Genomic DNA, 21,791 nt, shown 5'->3' on the forward strand with positions numbered 1-21,791 from the left:
GCTATCTTTACACCAGAGAAAATAAAGTTATTGTAAATAAAACGTGTGTTTGAATAAATTAATTCCATCCCCTGGTCAATGGAGTTTGGACAGCCGAAGTAGGGGGTTGCCTGTAGGGGTGAAGTACAGTGGGGACTTCGAGGGCCCTGGGACCGTTACGGTAGCTGTGAAGGCCCTTCAGGAACTCTGAAAAGTGGTGACAAAAGGGGTTCTGGTTAAGACGCAGCAGGTCGTTATGCTACTTAGGTTCCAAAATTGGTAAAAAAAATAAACAAGTAAGTAAATAAATGCAATGTAAATATTAATCTTATACCAGTTGTATAGTCTTATTTGAAGTAATTCCAGATACTGTATATGAGTTGACTATGTTTGTAAATACAGGATATATTATAAGTAGAATTTTGTAAACAATATAAATTTATTAAGGGTGAGCTGTGTGTTTAATAGAAAAAAATGTTAGCGTAAACTATATAATATTGTATTCTAGGAAAATATTCTTCTTCTCTTGTTAATTTAAAATTTAGTGCTTGACAATAATGTATTTTAGTGTACCATTTGCCAGCGAGGTAGACACCTCATTTGCAAATAAAGAGATTTTGATTTGATTTGATTTGATTTGATTTGATTTGATTTGATTTGATTTGATTTGATTTGATTTGATTTGATTTGATTTGATTTGATTTGATTTGATTTGATTTGATTTGATTTGATTTGATTTGATTTGATTTGATTTGATTTGATTTGATTTGATTTGATTTGATTTGATTTGATTTGATTTGATTTGATTTGATTTGATTTGATTTGATTTGATTTGAAATACTAGGGCTGTTATTATGGACACGGCTCTATTTCTCCAGTCCTCTTTAAACAATAATCACCACTATCACCACCACTTGCCTTTCCCTATCTGTTAGTCGCCGAAAACTTATACGATTATATATATAAAAAACCCATACAACCTACTTTTTTCGTTTTTATTATTATGTGTGTTTACTTGGCAGTAAATACAAGTGAATCCCTCCCATTTGATGTATGTAACAGACCTCTGACGATCGGGATACGTAATTCTGATATGTATGTAGTCAAAGTGACGCAAAATTCCATGGAAATTACCCCATGTATATAATAAAATATCGGTTGCGAAGAATTGTATTCAAATTGACAATTACAGGACTGTCCCTTTGTCAGTCTCAAGAAACAAGGCTTTCGAAAGGCGAAACCATATTTTAAGATCTATCTCCCCATATATGTCAAACGAATTGCTGCGATTTACCAGCGGGCGACCTACAGAGAGGCCGTCGGACTAACCTTTCTTCCCGGAATCGTCTCAACATGATAATACGAATTATATGTTTCATTGTACATAACCTCTGATTGTGATTCACTCCTCTCATTTGAGGTTAAACAGTGCTCTCAGCAGTGTTTAAATATGACCGGTTGAACATCGGTTTTAGACAGTGTCTAAGTGATAAATAACGTCTCTGCAATGCGGCAGCCATACTTAGGCATTGTTTAACTGTAGACATCGTCTAAATAACGTTTCTGCAATCGACCCATATTCTTCCAGTGACAAAGAGATTTTTATAGTACTTTATAATCTTCTGACCTGCTCGACCCATATTTTAACTGGCTTAAAATATAATACGCATATGTTATTGTATAGTGCAGCAGTTAACCTTCAGCAACGATATGTTGTTAGTAGAGGATCTAGAAGAAAGCTGGACCAGAGTTTCGATAGAAGAATTCTGGACCAGCGGCAGCCACTGCGCATGCCCCCGTGCGCTTCACTCCCTGAAGGGGCCTCTCACTTGGCAAGGCACGTGCGGGGGGCGCGTCTCGCTGTCAAGGCTACACACACAAGTGTGGAATGTCGCTCCTTGCGGTGGCTTACTAATGCTATGCTTAGGGTGGGGTGGGCGTGATAGGTGACATCACTTGTTTTGGTGCGTAATTGAGTATCTTTTTTACTGAAAGGTATTGTAAGAGCAAAAACAAGTTCACTATTAACCTCACTCTTCTAGTAGAGATTAAAAAAAAAAGATCCTCTATTGAGTGTAATAAAACTGCTTAGCTCAATTATCAAAAAAAAAATATTCTACCCTACTTGCCTATGTGATTACCTCTTGAATTGTTTATGTTGGTGACAGGAAAGACATATTGACAAAAATCATCATGTTAGATATGGTACTAAATTTATATATTTTTTTTTGCAGAGTTCTTTTTACTTGTTAGGGTGCATGTAGGAAATGTTAACTACACTTACCCAGAGGTCTTTATGTAAGAGGTAAATATTTCTTGAAAGGCAAGGTTCTGTGAGTAGATTTGCTTCTAAAAGTTATTTGCTGGAGTTCCTCTCACTGCTCAAGGTGAGACAGCTACATGTTAAATAATTGCAGCAACTGGATTTGCTTGACAAGGTTACTTGCTGCCCAAAAGGTGAACAGGATATGAGATTTTTTTTTGGTCTGTTGAAGGTTAGCGAGTAACAACTCTAACCAACTGGTTGGTGATGAGTGAAGGGCAACACAAAAGTGCTTAGTTTAATTAAATAATAAAAATATTTTTTATGACTACTTACCTTTAATTATTTTTCAACAGGATGCACATCTAGCTGTAATTCTTGACGATAGATACACGCATTGTTTACTAACCTTACATCAATAAATGTCATCTATGAAATATCATTGTACTAGGTAAAACACAAATTTTAAAAAAAACTCGGATAAAGTCTGAAATCAGAGGATGATTAAGACATTCCGTTGTTACGAACGCGATAGTATGAATTTTTACATACGGAATAAAACAAAAACATCTCGCCATTTTTGTTGGATACGTCGGCAACTGTGTATACTCATCGAGGTCAAACAGCTCATACATGAGAGTGTCATGTCTGTGATTTCTTATTATCTTTGTCCAAGATGGCTAACACAAAAAAAAAATGCATTATGATCTCTGAACTAATAAATTAGTTAGGCAAACACATGATGTGCTATCTCATCAAAAATTATATCGAATATATATGTTTAGCACGGAAGATGAAATAATAAATCGTCTAATGAATCGGTTAGGGGCGCGTGAATTCACCGCAAAGAACAACAGCAAAAGAACTTCAGTGAACAAAGACATCAAACACGACAGTGTTTTAACAAAACAAAAGAACGTGGTGCCACGTAGCTGAAATATTGGTTGACAAACTGTAAAGCATGGTTTCTTTTTAAATAAAATATTTCGAATTATTTCTTAATCAACCTCTGAATTGAGACAGTGTGTGAGTGAAAGCTATAATTTGTCACACCTACACAGGTTGGTGATTTGAGGATAGAACAAATAAAATCTGGTAAAGGATTCAAGGTTATAGCATTTGGATGGTGTAAAAACAAAAAAAAACCAAAAAAAAAATATGTGTATGCATATATAGGTTAGGATGAATTATTCAAGCAACTCGAATAATAAGTGGAACATCACACTGTTTTATTTACCTGTTAGTTCAAAATACATGATTAAATTCTTTCTTACATGCTTCACAGTCTTTAATCATTGGATTCGCCCCGTCAAAACCATCAACTTCATCGTGTCCTCTGTAGCAAAAATGTCTGACACATGGGCTGCAGACTGCTATTTCCAGTTTTGCTTTTACATAGTAGGGTAGTTTCTCCCATGCTTCATCTAAATCTTTAGCGGCATATGTTGAGAGAAACCCAGATGGTAAATAGCGAATTAGATGTTGTGGCATTCGAAGTAAACTGCCATGTGTATAGTATGATGTAATAGCCTCACTTACTAATGAGAAATATATTGTACGTAAAGGATCAGGTTTAATACTTGGTGTACAAAGTTCACATTTGCACTGGATGTTACGGTTTCTCTTCTCACCAAACTCATTCTTTACTTGTCGCTCCATGACTGATGACACGCACACACTGTTGCCAACAAAGACAATACCTTAATATTTATTCACACACTTTTTTAAATAGTGTGCTACAGTTTACGTTACGTCACACTGACATGGTGTATACTCCAGTTAGCTTTAAAGTACACTTCTCTTAGCAGTTACCTAGTGTTAAAATAGCGAACTAGAGAGAATAATTTTATGATTGCTAACGAGGAGGATCGAACTTGTACTCATCTAGATGTGAGCGAATTCACTTGCTTTATATAAAAATTTTAATGCTAGGTGTAAGATAATCTCACATTATATTACCAGACGCAACTTTATTGTGTGTAAAATTATTATTTTGTAGACATATGTTTGAACATTCCTTTGTAGTGTATATCTATCCCAGATGTTTTCTGCAAGCAGCTTTCGCATAAACCGGTTAACGCCTTACTTCTTTCGCGGTCATTGCTGGTCATGGTCGTGCTTTGACCACGGTTTCATCAAGGCTACAAAAAAAGAGGATGCGTGATCTCAAGTCCGGTTCGCTACGCAGCTTACTAGCAGATGTTGTACCCTGGCAGGTTTTTTGAAACTAGTTGTTTTTTTCAAATTACATATCACCGTTAGAACAGGTATATATACAGCGATCGCTTGCTGTAGGTACGTTACAGTTTCAAACTGCCTTCGACATGCCGTCCGTCCAAGAAACTCTCTTTGAAAAGCTTCTAGCGTTGAGGGAAATAGTTAGACTAATGGAAATGAGTGAGATAAATAATATAGTAGAAGTTCAAGGCTCATTTGAAAGAGCGATTGTTAACAGAATTCGGCATATGACTAACGAAGAGTTTCGGCTTCTCGTTAGGTTGCATACACGTATTTTGTTACGGCGCGAAAGCCCGAACTTCAATATATTATTTATCCACAAATTTAGTTTTTTTTCGTGCAACGCGATGTTAGCAGAACTAAGAGAGCTAATGGATGATCACGGAAGTGATGGCGATATTTTTGGTGAGTTTTAACTTTTTTCTAAATTTCAAGACTTCGTCTATTGTCGGATAGCGAAAGATTTTAATCTTACATTAACTTTTTCTTTCTATATAGGAGAAGATTAAGAAGTGAGCCTAGAGGAGGAGGAGAATTTAATTTATTTGAACTGTTATAGGTGAGTGCAAAAATATATTTTATTTATCTTGCTTTCTTTTCTGCTCTTAGGAAGATAAACTAATTAAATATAATTTTTTTTACGTCGCACTAACACAGATACGTAAAGGAGTAGGAAAAAGGACGGAATTTAATATTTAAAAAATTACAAGAGGTTAATCTTTAGTTAAATTTTGTTTATTATAATTTATTAAGATACATGATTTACACAAAATGTTTCGAATTAATTATGCAGAGTTGAAGTAGAAATATCTTCTTGCTTGAGGTAATGTCCAACGTTGTCATCAACAAAACAAACAGCACAGTTTCTTGAGCAAGGGAAGTCTGCAACAATAGAGAGAGGACACTATAAGATGGTAAATCTATCACACATTAGAGTAAAAAATTAAAAATATATTATACTAGCGTACTTACTATTGAATTTTTTTTTAGAATACATATTCCTTCGGAATCCATGAATTATGCGTGGCGTCGAATCCTAGCCACGATACGAAAACTTTGTCGTTCTTTCTTTTTAAAATTTTATCAATGAGGTATATTTTAGGATGTTTTGTCTTCTGCAGTTCTTGTTCATAGAACGCACCAAATATTGGTTTATTTTGATAGTCGTGAAGCAAGTAAGTTCTCGGTGATGTTTCTTTTACTTTTCTTACAGTAAATAATTCATTACTCCAATTAGGAGTATAGCCCTTTGTAAAATATCGCTTAATTTTACTTATTCGTACTGTGTCACCTACTTTAAATTTTGGTGGATAAGGTGACTTCTTTTTCTTCATTTCCCGTAATTTGTACACAGTAGCAAGTTGTTGTAGATTGTTTGTGACGTCTATAGGTTTCATACCAATCGTACGATGTTTTCGATTATTATATTCATCTAATAGTTTTGGTAGCATGCGAAGCCAGTGGTATGATCCGCACGCCGAGAACTTCCTCCACATCCACTGCTTCAGTGTTCGATTGAAGCGTTCAACTACGCTTGCCTTCAAGCTGCTCCCTGTCGAATAGTGCTTAATTTTTCTTATTGTAATCCACTGTTGAAAAATCTTATTATAAAATTCTTTTCCCCTGTCAGTTTGCAGATGTTTTGGATAGCGTTTACATTTTGAATAGATGCGTTCCATATTCTCCACTACTTCGTTTCCTGTTTTTGTTTTAAGTGGAACTGCCCAGGCATACTTTGAATAAACATCAATAACAGTTAACATGTATTTATATCCACTATTAACTTTCGAAAACAGAGACATATCAACAAGATCCGCTTGATGTAAATCATCTCTCCCCCGGCTAATAACGCTCCGTCTTTCAAAATTCTTTCGCACTGGAGCGTGGAGTTCTTTCGCTATTTCTTCTCTGATATTGTTCATAAAGTATAGGTAAAAGAATTCGTTCTGTGTCGTCTATTCGTTTCTTGAATCGCAGTCGATCTATAGCCAGTTGTTGCCAGTTGCTTCTTCTGTCTTCACATCCAATTTCATAGATTACTGAAATATCCTTTGAGAATCTAACCGCTTTAAATATATTTGCGAACGGAAGTTCGTCCCACCGCGCAGTGTTCATTTATTCGATGTACCTCGACTTTCGAAGTTCTTCTTCGATTGACAAGATTTCGTTTTCGTGTGACGAATGACCAGCACTTCTAGATGCTATTAACTTTTTCAGTCTCTCCACTAGACTGTTTGGATCATTCCAGTGAACTAATTCGATCTTCTTTCTTTGTTCATTTTTCCACTTGGCTACTTTTGATCCTCTTCCTGTACGTTTGTATTTGTGTACACTTACAAATTTTGGTGTGCTCCTTCCTTTTTTCACTTTTGCATCTTCTACTAATGGCTTGATAATTTTTTGAAATTTGAGCGATTTCGTGCCTCTCATTGGCTTGCCTGCGTCATACTGTTTCCTGTGCACGTTAGTGTAATTTAATATATGACTGTAAGCTGACAGATCCTTATCATCATACAACTGTGCGTCCGGATCTTTCTGAAATATTAATTCAAGGAGACCTTCAGTTAAAGGATAGTTAAAATTGTCAATTATAAGATTGTTATCGCGAAACAGTACTTTTTTACTCCCTAAATAGTGTTCTCCATGAACTACTCGAACCCCGAATATTCTATCAACTTTGTGTCTCAATTGTGGGTTAAGATAATTTTGCAGGAGAGTTGTAACCTTTCTGTCCAGAGTTTCTTCTTCTTCTGATTCTTCTTCTTCCTCATCACTTATATAACTATTTAATTTTCGATTTTTCTTTGCAATTAATCCATTCGAGTTAACTGTAAGCTGCTGTAGTTTATTTAATGGTGCAGTTATTGGTTTAAATGTTTCTTCTAACTTTAGTTGGTTTAAAGCCATATCTGCTTTAAGAGAGTTATATTTTTTTTTACATCTTTTCTTAATTTTGCTAGTTTGTCCTTTACACGACTTTTTTCCACTATGTTCGCCTGCATTTTTTAAACTGAAGCGTAACGTCTATTGTTTTACTCATATATAGTATATTCAAAGAGTATATGGAGCGGAAGATCGTTAGTATTCCATTGTTCTGGGTCTTTTAGGCGGAATTGTATTTCATCACCTTCCTTTACAGCAATTGGTGTACCTACTTCTAATTCGATTGGATTGTTCACGTGATTAATCATCGCATATACCAGAGAACCACGTGTACTTGTTAACGGTGTAAGTGTACCTGTGTAGGGAAGCTTATACATAAGACGAGAGTTTTGTAGCATATATATTGGTGACTGATTTGACGGTAGACTGTTAATTTGAAAAAGAGCTTTTCTTGGTTTTTTGTGCAGTTCCTTTTTCATCACTTCAAACTCTTCTTTTGCAGTAGCAAACGTTTCTAAATACTGTTTGTTAACAACATCTTGCTCGTGGATAGGTGAATCAACATTTGTAATTCGTTTGTTCTTCATATTTAATTCTCCGTTAGATTCTACTGGTAGAGAATTTTTCTGAAGTTTAGATATGACAAGTTTTAACTCGTCAACTTCTCTCCGCGCAGCTGCATACTGTTCTACAAAGACTTTATTTGCAACCTCGTTTACTGAACTCAACCCAGTGCGAACCAGATTTACTTATCGGATCTAAATTCAAAATACAACTCTCATTTTTACGAGAAATTTTCGGTAACGTATCTCGCATAAACACACCTCTGAAGTAGGGAATTTTTAAACGATATGCGTAACGATACAGATCTATGTTAGTTAATGCTCTATTCGGCAGACCTTCCATTATCTTTTGTATGCTGGAGGATTTAAGTAAATGCCCTTTCCTTTGTTTCGAGTAGAAAGCCCTTTCCCACGCATCGCTTCTAGCATTCGATTGTGGCGCTTCATTTCTTTTAATTCTTCCTGTGCGGCTTTCGCCTTGTTTACAGCCGATGCTATGCCCGCAGCTCCACTTGCTAGACCGCCCAAGCCCGACAAGGCTGCAAATATCGGAAGGAGTGGAAGAAAACCACCTTTCTTTTTTTTTTACAGCATGTTGTCTTTTTTTTGGTTTTACTCGTTCTCTTCGATGTTTTGATTTTCTTCTTCGTCTACCACCACCTACTTTAGTTTTCGCTTTCATAATTCCCGTAACTGCTAGTGCAGCTGCTCTTTCTCCTAATGATGCGTCCTGAGAGTTTACACGAGACCAAGCCTTAGAGGCTAAGATTTCATCTGCTTCTTTCCTTCTGTTCTGGTCTTTGTATGTAGCGTAAGCGATATCGTGTTCTTTACATGCCTTATCTAACGGATTTATTCCTTGATCACCACGCTTAAGTCGTTTTTCTAACTTTGTCCCAGGTCCACAGAATTCATAACCTGGTATGTGCAATTCTACTGGTAAATTATCTATAGCTTTATTAAGAACTTTGCCTATTATTCCTCCTTTCCCTACTCGTTTACATGGAGCTGCTACAACGTTGCGTCTTCGACGCAGCATACTCAAATAAGAGCTCCTGCTATCAAGTGTGATGTTATATACGAATTACATTTTTACACGATGTGCAACTGTTGAGTACTAAAAATGTATGTAAGTTTATTTTTTTTTCTTTTTTTTCTGAAAGGTAGAAAGATATATATATAAGAGAGATATTTTTCTGCTCTCCTCATTTTACAGCGACATGGCGTACATTCCTCGTCCGTTAAATTTAAAATCTGAGGTAGATCGGATAAGGACTTTCGCTAGATGGCGTGTACCGTGGATAGACCCCTTAAGTTTAGCTAAAGCTGGATTTTACTTCACGGGATACCTAGACGCAGTTAAATGTATTTTTTGCGGAATCGAATTATTTTCGTGGGATAAAGATGATGACCCGTTAACAGAACATAGAAAATGGTCGCCTTCTTGTCGGTATATGAGAGGTTGTGAAGTTGGCAACATAGTATTAGATCACTATAACAGGACAGCTCTTCCAGCACTTCTTAATACTACGTGTAGTGTGATGCACGAACCATTTTGGAACTAGATAAGTAAAAAGAAGGTAAAAAAAAGTTCGTGTTTATTTAGTAATCAACAATAACTTTGAGAAAAAAGAAATCCACTGTGCACTCGATCGTTGAAAATTATCAACATCAAAAGAAAGTGATGGTGAAGACAATAAAACAATCGATATCTTTACCTGTTGCAAATCTGAACGACACAAAACGTTCAGTAGGAAAGAAAAATAAACATAGTAAACTGTTGCCGGACACAATACGCTGTCTCATATGCGGACCATCGAATGCAGGGAAGACTAATGTAATGATTAATTTGTTATTGCAACCGAACGGGTTACGTTTTGAGAATGTGTATGTTTACTCAAAATCATTGTCGCAGAAGAAATATATTGAGCTAGAGAAGCTTTTAAAATCTATTAAAGAAATAAAATGCGAGTTTTACTCTGATCGTGAGCAAGTAATACCGCCAGAAAAAGCTCAAAGAAATTCCGTGTTTATTTTTGACGATGTAGCAAGCGACAAACAGCAGCACATGAAAGACTACTTTAGTAGAGGTCGACACCATATCGTGGATGTTTTTTACTTATGTCAGACCTATTCCTGCATTCCCAAACAACTTATTAGAGACAACGCTAATTTCATTATTCTGTTTAAACAAGATGCAAGAAATCTTCGGCATGTCTACGACGATCACGTGAACACCGATATGAGTTACAACCAGTTCACTGATTTATGTTATCGTTGTTGGTCACAGTCGAAATTCAGCTTTCTCGTTATCGATAAGGATAGCGAAATAAGCAAAGGTCGATATCGAAATGGATTCGATATATTTTATGTGATATAAATACGAGAGTGTATACATTAACGAACTCATTTTCGAATTGTTGAGTAGAGAAAGAACATCACGATGGCATCAAACAACAGAACCAGTAACGTGTATGTAACGCGACCATCATCACGTCATGATATTGCTACTAAATCATATGTAGATGAAAAAATGATGGTTAATACAAATTACGTAACATCAACATCTGACGGAAACTTAAGTATTCATGGTAAACGTTTAAAGAACGTCGGCAATCCTATAAACATGGAGGATGCTTGTAATAAAAATTATGTGTTAAAAACCGTTAAGGACAGTATTAATAAAGAAGAAATACAACGTGACATTTTAGATCTTAAAAATGAAATACATGACATATGTGAACTAGAAGAGGATGCAGTTGATTTTAAGAACAAAAGGCTGAAAGGAATAGCTCCTGCGATGAATGGAAACGAAGCAGTTTCGCTTGACACAATGCGTACGCACACTAACCATGTGCAGAGAAATTTAGAGAAACGAGTTAACGACGTTTCTGCACGCATAGAATATGTTGATTCTCTTTTACGTGATATTGTGGATGATCACCTTCCTGTAACTGACAATAACCTCAACATGAACAACAAGAGAATATCGGGTGTGGCAGATCCTGAAGAGGAACAAGATGCAATTTCGCTTTTATTTTTAGAAAAGCATACAAAAGGTAGACTACTACAAGTGAATGACGATGGATCGATAGATATGCAAAATAAACGAGTAACAAACATCGGTAAACCTATTCATTCGACGGATGCGATTAATAAAGCATACCTAGAAAAACATTCAGCAGCGCGTGAAGAACTCGAAAAACTGAAGAATGAAATAAGCAATCAACAGAAACTAAACGTTGATGTAGGTGGTACTTTGAGTATGGAAAATAAGCGAATTACTAACGTACATAATCCGTTAAATGAGAAAGATGTTGCAAATAAAGTCTTTGTAGAACAGTATGCAGCTGCGCGGAGAGAAGTTGACGAGTTAAAACTTGTCATATCTAAACTTCAGAAAAATTCTCTACCAGTAGAATCTAACGGAGAATTAAATATGAAGAACAAACGAATTACAAATGTTGATTCACCTATCCACGAGCAAGATGTTGTTAACAAACAGTATTTAGAAACGTTTGCTACTGCAAAAGAAGAGTTTGAAGTGATGAAAAAGGAACTGCACAAAAAACCAAGAAAAGCTCTTTTTCAAATTAACAGTCTACCGTCAAATCAGTCACCAATATATATGCTACAAAACTCTCGTCTTATGTATAAGCTTCCCTACACAGGTACACTTACACCGTTAACAAGTACACGTGGTTCTCTGGTATATGCGATGATTAATCACGTGAACAATCCAATCGAATTAGAAGTAGGTACACCAATTGCTGTAAAGGAAGGTGATGAAATACAATTCCGCCTAAAAGACCCAGAACAATGGAATACTAACGATCTTCCGCTCCATATACTCTTTGAATATACTATATATGAGTAAAACAATAGACGTTACGCTTCAGTTTAAAAAATGCAGGCGAACATAGTGGAAAAAAGTCGTGTAAAGGACAAACTAGCAAAATTAAGAAAAGATGTAAAAAAAAAATATAACTCTCTTAAAGCAGATATGGCTTTAAACCAACTAAAGTTAGAAGAAACATTTAAACCAATAACTGCACCATTAAATAAACTACAGCAGCTTACAGTTAACTCGAATGGATTAATTGCAAAGAAAAATCGAAAATTAAATAGTTATATAAGTGATGAGGAAGAAGAAGAATCAGAAGAAGAAGAAACTCTGGACAGAAAGGTTACAACTCTCCTGCAAAATTATCTTAACCCACAATTGAGACACAAAGTTGATAGAATATTCGGGGTTCGAGTAGTTCATGGAGAACACTATTTAGGGAGTAAAAAAGTACTGTTTCGCGATAACAATCTTATAATTGACAATTTTAACTATCCTTTAACTGAAGGTCTCCTTGAATTAATATTTCAGAAAGATCCGGACGCACAGTTGTATGATGATAAGGATCTGTCAGCTTACAGTCATATATTAAATTACACTAACGTGCACAGGAAACAGTATGACGCAGGCAAGCCAATGAGAGGCACGAAATCGCTCAAATTTCAAAAAATTATCAAGCCATTAGTAGAAGATGCAAAAGTGAAAAAAGGAAGGAGCACACCAAAATTTGTAAGTGTACACAAATACAAACGTACAGGAAGAGGATCAAAAGTAGCCAAGTGGAAAAATGAACAAAGAAAGAAGATCGAATTAGTTCACTGGAATGATCCAAACAGTCTAGTGGAGAGACTGAAAAAGTTAATAGCATCTAGAAGTGCTGGTCATTCGTCACACGAAAACGAAATCTTGTCAATCGAAGAAGAACTTCGAAAGTCGAGGTACATCGAATAAATGAACACTGCGCGGTGGGACGAACTTCCGTTCGCAAATATATTTAAAGCGGTTAGATTCTCAAAGGATATTTCAGTAATCTATGAAATTGGATGTGAAGACAGAAGAAGCAACTGGCAACAACTGGCTATAGATCGACTGCGATTCAAGAAACGAATAGACGACACAGAACGAATTCTTTTACCTATACTTTATGAACAATATCAGAGAAGAAATAGCGAAAGAACTCCACGCTCCAGTGCGAAAGAATTTTGAAAGACGGAGCGTTATTAGCCGGGGGAGAGATGATTTACATCAAGCGGATCTTGTTGATATGTCTCTGTTTTCGAAAGTTAATAGTGGATATAAATACATGTTAACTGTTATTGATGTTTATTCAAAGTATGCCTGGGCAGTTCCACTTAAAACAAAAACAGGAAACGAAGTAGTGGAGAATATGGAACGCATCTATTCAAAATGTAAACGCTATCCAAAACATCTGCAAACTGACAGGGGAAAAGAATTTTATAATAAGATTTTTCAACAGTGGATTACAATAAGAAAAATTAAGCACTATTCGACAGGGAGCAGCTTGAAGGCAAGCGTAGTTGAACGCTTCAATCGAACACTGAAGCAGTGGATGTGGAGGAAGTTCTCGGCGTGCGGATCATACCACTGGCTTCGCATGCTACCAAAACTATTAGATGAATATAATAATCGAAAACATCGTACGATTGGTATGAAACCTATAGACGTCACAAACAATCTACAACAACTTGCTACTGTGTACAAATTACGGGAAATGAAGAAAAAGAAGTCACCTTATCCACCAAAATTTAAAGTAGGTGACACAGTACGAATAAGTAAAATTAAGCGATATTTTACAAAGGGCTATACTCCTAATTGGAGTAATGAATTATTTACTGTAAGAAAAGTAAAAGAAACATCACCGAGAACTTACTTGCTTCACGACTATCAAAATAAACCAATATTTGGTGCGTTCTATGAACAAGAACTGCAGAAGACAAAACATCCTAAAATATACCTCATTGATAAAATTTTAAAAAGAAAGAACGACAAAGTTTTCGTATCGTGGCTAGGATTCGACGCCACGCATAATTCATGGATTCCGAAGGAATATGTATTCTAAAAAAAAATTCAATAGTAAGTACGCTAGTATAATATATTTTTAATTTTTTACTCTAATGTGTGATAGATTTACCATCTTATAGTGTCCTCTCTCTATTGTTGCAGACTTCCCGTGCTCAAGAAACTGTGCTGTTTGTTTTGTTGATGACAACGTTGGACATTACCTCAAGCAAGAAGATATTTCTACCTCAACTCTGCATAATTAATTCGAAACATTTTGTGTAAATCATGTATCTTAATAAATTATAATAAACAAAATTTAACTAAAGATTAACCTCTTGTAATTTTTTAAATATTAAATTCCGTCCTTTTTCCTACTCCTTTACGTATCTGTGTTAGTGCGACGTAAAAAAAATTATATTTAATTAGTTTATCTTCCTAAGAGCAGAAAAGAAAGCAAGATAAATAAAATATATTTTTGCACTCACCTATAACAGTTCAAATAAATTAAATTCTCCTCCTCCTCTAGGCTCACTTCTTAATCTTCTCCTATATAGAAAGAAAAGTTAATGTAAGATTAAAATCTTTCGCTATCCGACAATAGACGAAGTCTTGAAATTTAGAAAAAAGTTAAAACTCACCAAAAATATCGCCATCACTTCCGTGATCATCCATTAGCTCTCTTAGTTCTGCTAACATCGCGTTGCACGAAAAAAAACTAAATTTGTGGATAAATAATATATTGAAGTTCGGGCTTTCGCGCCGTAACAAAATACGTGTATGCAACCTAACGAGAAGCCGAAACTCTTCGTTAGTCATATGCCGAATTCTGTTAACAATCGCTCTTTCAAATGAGCCTTGAACTTCTACTATATTATTTATCTCACTCATTTCCATTAGTCTAACTATTTCCCTCAACGCTAGAAGCTTTTCAAAGAGAGTTTCTTGGACGGACGGCATGTCGAAGGCAGTTTGAAACTGTAACGTACCTACAGCAAGCGATCGCTGTATATATACCTGTTCTAACGGTGATATGTAATTTGAAAAAAACAACTAGTTTCAAAAAACCTGCCAGGGTACAACATCTGCTAGTAAGCTGCGTAGCGAACCGGACTTGAGATCACGCATCCTCTTTTTTTGTAGCCTTGATGAAACCGTGGTCAAAGCACGACCATGACCAGCAATGACCGCGAAAGAAGTAAGGCGTTAACCGGTTTATGCGAAAGCTGCTTGCAGAAAACATCTGGGATAGATATACACTACAAAGGAATGTTCAAACATATGTCTACAAAATAATAATTTTACACACAATAAAGTTGCGTCTGGTAATATAATGTGAGATTATCTTACACCTAGCATTAAAATTTTTATATAAAGCAAGTGAATTCGCTCACATCTAGATGAGTACAAGTTCGATCCTCCTCGTTAGCAATCATAAAATTATTCTCTCTAGTTCGCTATTTTAACACTAGGTAACTGCTAAGAGAAGTGTACTTTAAAGCTAACTGGAGTATACACCATGTCAGTGTGACGTAACGTAAACTGTAGCACACTATTTAAAAAAGTGTGTGAATAAATATTAAGGTATTGTCTTTGTTGGCAACAGTGTGTGCGTGTCATCAGTCATGGAGCGACAAGTAAAGAATGAGTTTGGTGAGAAGAGAAACCGTAACATCCAGTGCAAATGTGAACTTTGTACACCAAGTATTAAACCTGATCCTTTACGTACAATATATTTCTCATTAGTAAGTGAGGCTATTACATCATACTATACACATGGCAGTTTACTTCGAATGCCACAACATCTAATTCGCTATTTACCATCTGGGTTTCTCTCAACATATGCCGCTAAAGATTTAGATGAAGCATGGGAGAAACTACCCTACTATGTAAAAGCAAAACTGGAAATAGCAGTCTGCAGCCCATGTGTCAGACATTTTTGCTACAGAGGACACGATGAAGTTGATGGTTTTGACGGGGCGAATCCAATGATTAAAGACTGTGAAGCATGTAAGAAAGAATTTAATCATGTATTTTGAACTAACAGGTAAATAAAACAGTGTGATGTTCCACTTATTATTCGAGTTGCTTGAATAATTCATCCTAACCTATATATGCATACACATATTTTTTTTGTTTTTTTTTTGTTTTTACACCATCCAAATGCTATAACCTTGAATCCTTTACCAGATTTTATTTGTTCTATCCTCAAATCACCAACCTGTGTAGGTGTGACAAATTATAGCTTTCACTCACACACTGTCTCAATTCAGAGGTTGATTAAGAAATAATTCGAAATATTTTATTTAAAAAGAAACCATGCTTTACAGTTTGTCAACCAATATTTCAGCTACGTGGCAGCACGTTCTTTTGTTTTGTTAAAACACTGTCGTGTTTGATGTCTTTGTTCACTGAAGTTCTTTTGCTGTTGTTCTTTGCGGTGAATTCACGCGCCCCTAACCGATTCATTAGACGATTTATTATTTCATCTTCCGTGCTAAACATATATATTCGATATAATTTTTGATGAGATAGCACATCATGTGTTTGCCTAACTAATTTATTAGTTCAGAGATCATAATGCATTTTTTTTTTGTGTTAGCCATCTTGGACAAAGATAATAAGAAATCACAGACATGACACTCTCATGTATGAGCTGTTTGACCTCGATGAGTATACACAGTTGCCGACGTATCCAACAAAAATGGCGAGATGTTTTTGTTTTATTCCGTATGTAAAAATTCATACTATCGCGTTCGTAACAACGGAATGTCTTAATCATCCTCTGATTTCAGACTTTATCCGAGTTTTTTTTTAAATTTGTTTTTTACCTAGTACAATGATATTTCATAGATGACATTTATTGATGTAAGGTTAGTAAACAATGCGTGTATCTATCGTCAAGAATTACAGCTAGATGTGCATCCTGTTGAAAAATAATTAAAGGTAAGTAGTCATGAAAAATATTTTTTATTATTTAATTAAACTAAGCACTTTTGTGTTGCCCTTCACTCATCACCAACCAGTTGGTTAGAGTTGTTACTCGCTAACCTTCAACAGACCAAAAAAAAATCTCATATCCTGTTCACCTTTTGGGCAGCAAGTAACCTTGTCAAGCAAATCCAGTTGCTGCAATTATTTAACATGTAGCTGTCTCACCTTGAGCAGTGAGAGGAACTCCAGCAAATAACTTTTAGAAGCAAATCTACTCACAGAACCTTGCCTTTCAAGAAATATTTACCTCTTACATAAAGACCTCTGGGTAAGTGTAGTTAACATTTCCTACATGCACCCTAACAAGTAAAAAGAACTCTGCAAAAAAAAAAATATATAAATTTAGTACCATATCTAACATGATGATTTTTGTCAATATGTCTTTCCTGTCACCAACATAAACAATTCAAGAGGTAATCACATAGGCAAGTAGGGTAGAATATTTTTTTTTTTTGATAATTGAGCTAAGCAGTTTTATTACACTCAATAGAGGATCTTTTTTTTTAATCTCTACTAGAAGAGTGAGGTTAATAGTGAACTTGTTTTTGCTCTTACAATACCTTTCAGTAAAAAAGATACTCAATTACGCACCAAAACAAGTGATGTCACCTATCACGCCCACCCCACCCTAAGCATAGCATTAGTAAGCCACCGCAAGGAGCGACATTCCACACTTGTGTGTGTAGCCTTGACAGCGAGACGCGCCCCCCCGCACGTGCCTTGCCAAGTGAGAGGCCCCTTCAGGGAGTGAAGCGCACGGGGGCATGCGCAGTGGCTGCCGCTGGTCCAGAATTCTTCTATCGAAACTCTGGTCCAGCTTTCTTCTAGATCCTCTACTTGTATTTCTTTGGATTTTTTCCAGTACTTGAATCAAATAATCCTGGTGAGGGTCCCATACACTGGAACCATACTCTAGTTGGGGTCTTACCAGAGACTTACAGTATATGCCCTCTCCTTTACATCCTTACTACAACCCCTAAATACCCTCATAACCATGTGCAGAGATCTGTACCCTTTATTAACAATCATATTTATGTGATTACTCCAATGAAGGTCTTTTCTTATATTAACACCTAGGTACTCACAATGATCCCCAAAAGGAACTTTCACCCCATCAATACAGTAATTAAAACTGAGAGGACTTTTCCTATTTGTGAAATTCACAACCTGACTTTTAACCCCGTTTATCATCATACCATTGCCCACCGTCCATCTCACAACACTATCGAGGTCATCCTGCAGCCGCTCACAATTGTGTAACTTACTTATTACTCTGTACAAAACAACATCATCTCCAAACAGCCTTATCTCTGATTCCACTTCTTTACATATATAATTGATACATATGTAAGAAAACATATAGGTCCAATAATAATGCCTTGAGGAATTCCCCTCTTAATTATTACAAGGTCACATAAAGCTTCACCTACTCTAATTCTCTGAGTTCTATTTTCTAGTAATATAGCCACCCATTCAGTCACTCCTTTTTTCTAGTCCAATAGCACTCCTTTGTGCCAGTAGTCTTCCATGATCTACCCTATCAAATGCCTTAGATAGGTCAATCGCAATACATTCAATTTGACCTCCTGAATCCAGGATATCTGCTATATCTTGCTGAAATCCTACATGCTGAGCTTCAGTGGAATAACCTTTCCTAAACACAAACTGCCTTTTGTCAAACCAGTTATTAATTGTTTAGCCATTTCTGAATTATGACTAGGGTTTCTTGAGCTCTGTTGAAGGTGTCCTCCCAAGTATCACCCGTCGATGTGACTAACTTGTCATCAGCATAAGAGTTAGTTTTTGCATTACAGTTTAGCTCACACAGATCTTTGATATATAGCAGAAAAAAAAAGAATTGGTCCTAACACTGTTCCTTGGGCCCCTCCGACTTTTGTACATTTGTTTAGTTATTAGATGTATTACATTAAGGCTGAAGGACAAATTGAGGCCCAAGCAGATTCCTGGGAGTGAGTTCAGCCACAATCGCGCAGGTGGCAGATTCCCTATCTGTTGTTTTCCTAGCCTTTTCTTAAATGATTGCAAAGAAATTGGAAATTTATTGAACATCTCCCTTGGTAAGTTATTCCAATCCCTAACTCCCCTTCCTATAAACGAATATTTGCCCCAGTTTGTCCTCTTGAATTCCAAACTATACAGCCTATACAGTACTTCAGTGAAATTTTAATATTAAAGATTTCTAAATTGGATGCTAATTCTGAATTTGGCCGATGACCTAACTGTTAGGCCCCTTTAAACAACAAACAAACAAACAAACAAAAAATTCTGAATTCATAAAAATAATGTGCATAGCTATAACTGATGCAATAGGGAAGCAATAGTGCCATGGAGTTTTCTTGTTCTTCTTCCGCCCTTCCCACATCCTTGTGAAGTCGGGTGCCAACTGTGCAGCACTAGTGGACTGGAGTCTGCTTTACGACCGGATGCCCTTCTTAACGCCAAATATATGTGGAGGGATGTATTCAATATAACGAATACCGAGTTAGTTGGCCATGCGGTTAGGGTCGCGTAGCTGTTAGCTTGCATGCGGCAGATGATGGGTTTTAATTTCACCGTCGGCAGCCCTGAAAATGCATTAATGCGACGTTAAACCATTAGTAAAAACCCACCCAGTCCCTGAATTAAATTAACTAGACGCAGTCAAAAAGCGACACGCCGGGAATCGAACATATGGCATTCTGAAATGGAGGCATTGACGCTGGCTATTAGCTACGGAGCTATTACCAGTATAGAATAATATGGATTAAATAAATAGTTGTGTGTGTTATAACTATACACATTATTTAAAAAATCAGAATTAGTATCCAATCTCTAAATCTTTAATATTAAAGTTTCACTGATGTACTGTGTAGGCTTATTGTTGGTAATATATAACGGCTTTCATGGAGCCCTCTTAGGTTTCTTACAACTTGGTTTACGTCATACCGATATAGGTAGTTCTTATGGCGACGATGGGAAGGAAGCAGCCGTGGCCTTAATTAAGGTACAGCCCCAGCATTTGCTTGGTGTGAAAATGGGAAACCACGGAAAACCATCTTCAGGGCTGCCGACAGTGGGGTTCGAACCCACTATCTCCCGGATGCAAGCTCACAGCTGCGGCCCCCTAACCGCATGGCCAACTCCCCCGTTACCCTCTGAAGTTGCAGGGTCTGTAGGATATATCCATGGTATCCCCTGCTTGTCGTAAGAGGCGGCTAAAAAGTGTCCCTGGGGCTTTCAGCTTGGGAGCGTGGGTTGGTCCTTTGCCGAGTCCTGGCATTGCTTCCACTTAGTTGTGCCAGACTCCACACTTTCATCAGTCCTATCCAACCTTTCTTGGTCAACTCTTGTTCATTTCCTACCCCGGCGGTATTAGATCTGCGAATACTACGAAGTCTTCCTTTTTCACCCCTGTGTGACCCTTGTCTTTCTATGGCCGATTCATTCATTTGTCAAAGTGTCGGTCCTCTTCCTGTGATCAGTTTGTTGAGCGTTGATGGTTGTCTTGTTGTACTTAAAACCATAATCACCTCCACCTTCTCACTTTCATAGAGATATAAAGAGAAATAGATATAATTACTAGGTTTGGGTTGAAACGGAGATTAACTAAAGGCATAATTTCTAGAGAGTTAACTAGCTATTCATGAATAAAATTGTGTATATTACCTTTGTACAGTTGTATTATTTATTGAGAACTGGTATCTGAACGAATCTCCGGTTTTCTTCAATAATAATGTTACACTGAATTTTAAACATATCGTTTGCTGTCATGAAAATATTATTTTTGTAAGAGTGGCTATTCTTTATTTACAGAGAGTTTTCTAAGGATTCTAATTGAAGGCCCAAAACTAACAGAACAGTTCTGAATAAAATTATTTTATGGTATATTCCTATCCCGCTGAAGTTCAACATTATGTTTCTGCCAAGGTGATATTTAATATCAAATTTAATGTGTACTTTGTATTTATATTTCTAAAAAGAACTTCGAATTTTAAAATATACAGTACTTCAAGTTACTTTTAATAATGACTACTGGGGATGATCTCATGCCATCATGAGTACTACAATGAAAGTGTATACTTTGGTATTTTCTGAAATTGTTACAATAAAGCGATCCCAGTGAGCGCGCAGCCGGTGGCCCTGTCGACTGCTACGGTAAGAGACTGTTTTGGGTCGAAGCGGAATCGCCTATGTTCGGCTTTGCTTTACGTCACGCGTGGTGCTAGATGGCGGAAAATACAGTAGAGACAATACTCGACCCTTCCGGATTTAGCCTTGTTAAAATGGAAGACAAGTCGCCAGTGGCGCTTCTAGTGGCTTGACCTGAAAATTCGCGATAAATTCAAATATCAATGGAAATGTATATACAGAACTGGATAAATAAATTGCGTCTAGAAAGAAAGTGTTACTAAGATATTAATTTCAAAGTTGCTAAAGCAATTCTGGATTAATGAATGAAGAATTATTTAACAGGTTATTATTTAGAGACTGAAATTAGACATATAATCAAGATGTGAAATGGACTGCTGTGAAAGGGCTTGATCTTTCATTTATGCATTACTTTTTTAGATTTGGAATTCCTGCCTGAACGTTCACGGCTAGATTTTTCTTTTTTCTCATTTAAAAGCATTGTACCATCATATTAAAACACTTGTCAACAAAAGTATCGGCACATTCCTTACACACATGATTCAATGAATTTACATTTAAGAGCTGGACAATTTTCCTTTTAACTTGCAGCCTACTAACAGACAGACAATCTATAAATTTAGCCTCAAAAACATTCAAACTTTCCCTATAAGCAATACTTGCCATAATGCCATTAGATTAGGGTAAAGCAAATTCGCATCATCATATTGTTTCACCAAATATGTACATTTCTTAAATCACCCATATTTCCTTCAGTGCTTGACAACGCATTACGGCATTTCAAATGGGGTAACTTGGAACACAACCAGCTACACTCAAATGCATATGTATTTTCCTGAATTAAATCAAACCCATTGAT

The sequence above is a fragment of the Anabrus simplex genome, chromosome 4 (genome assembly GCF_040414725.1).
Source record: "Anabrus simplex isolate iqAnaSimp1 chromosome 4, ASM4041472v1, whole genome shotgun sequence".
Lineage (NCBI taxonomy): Eukaryota > Metazoa > Arthropoda > Insecta > Orthoptera > Tettigoniidae > Anabrus > Anabrus simplex.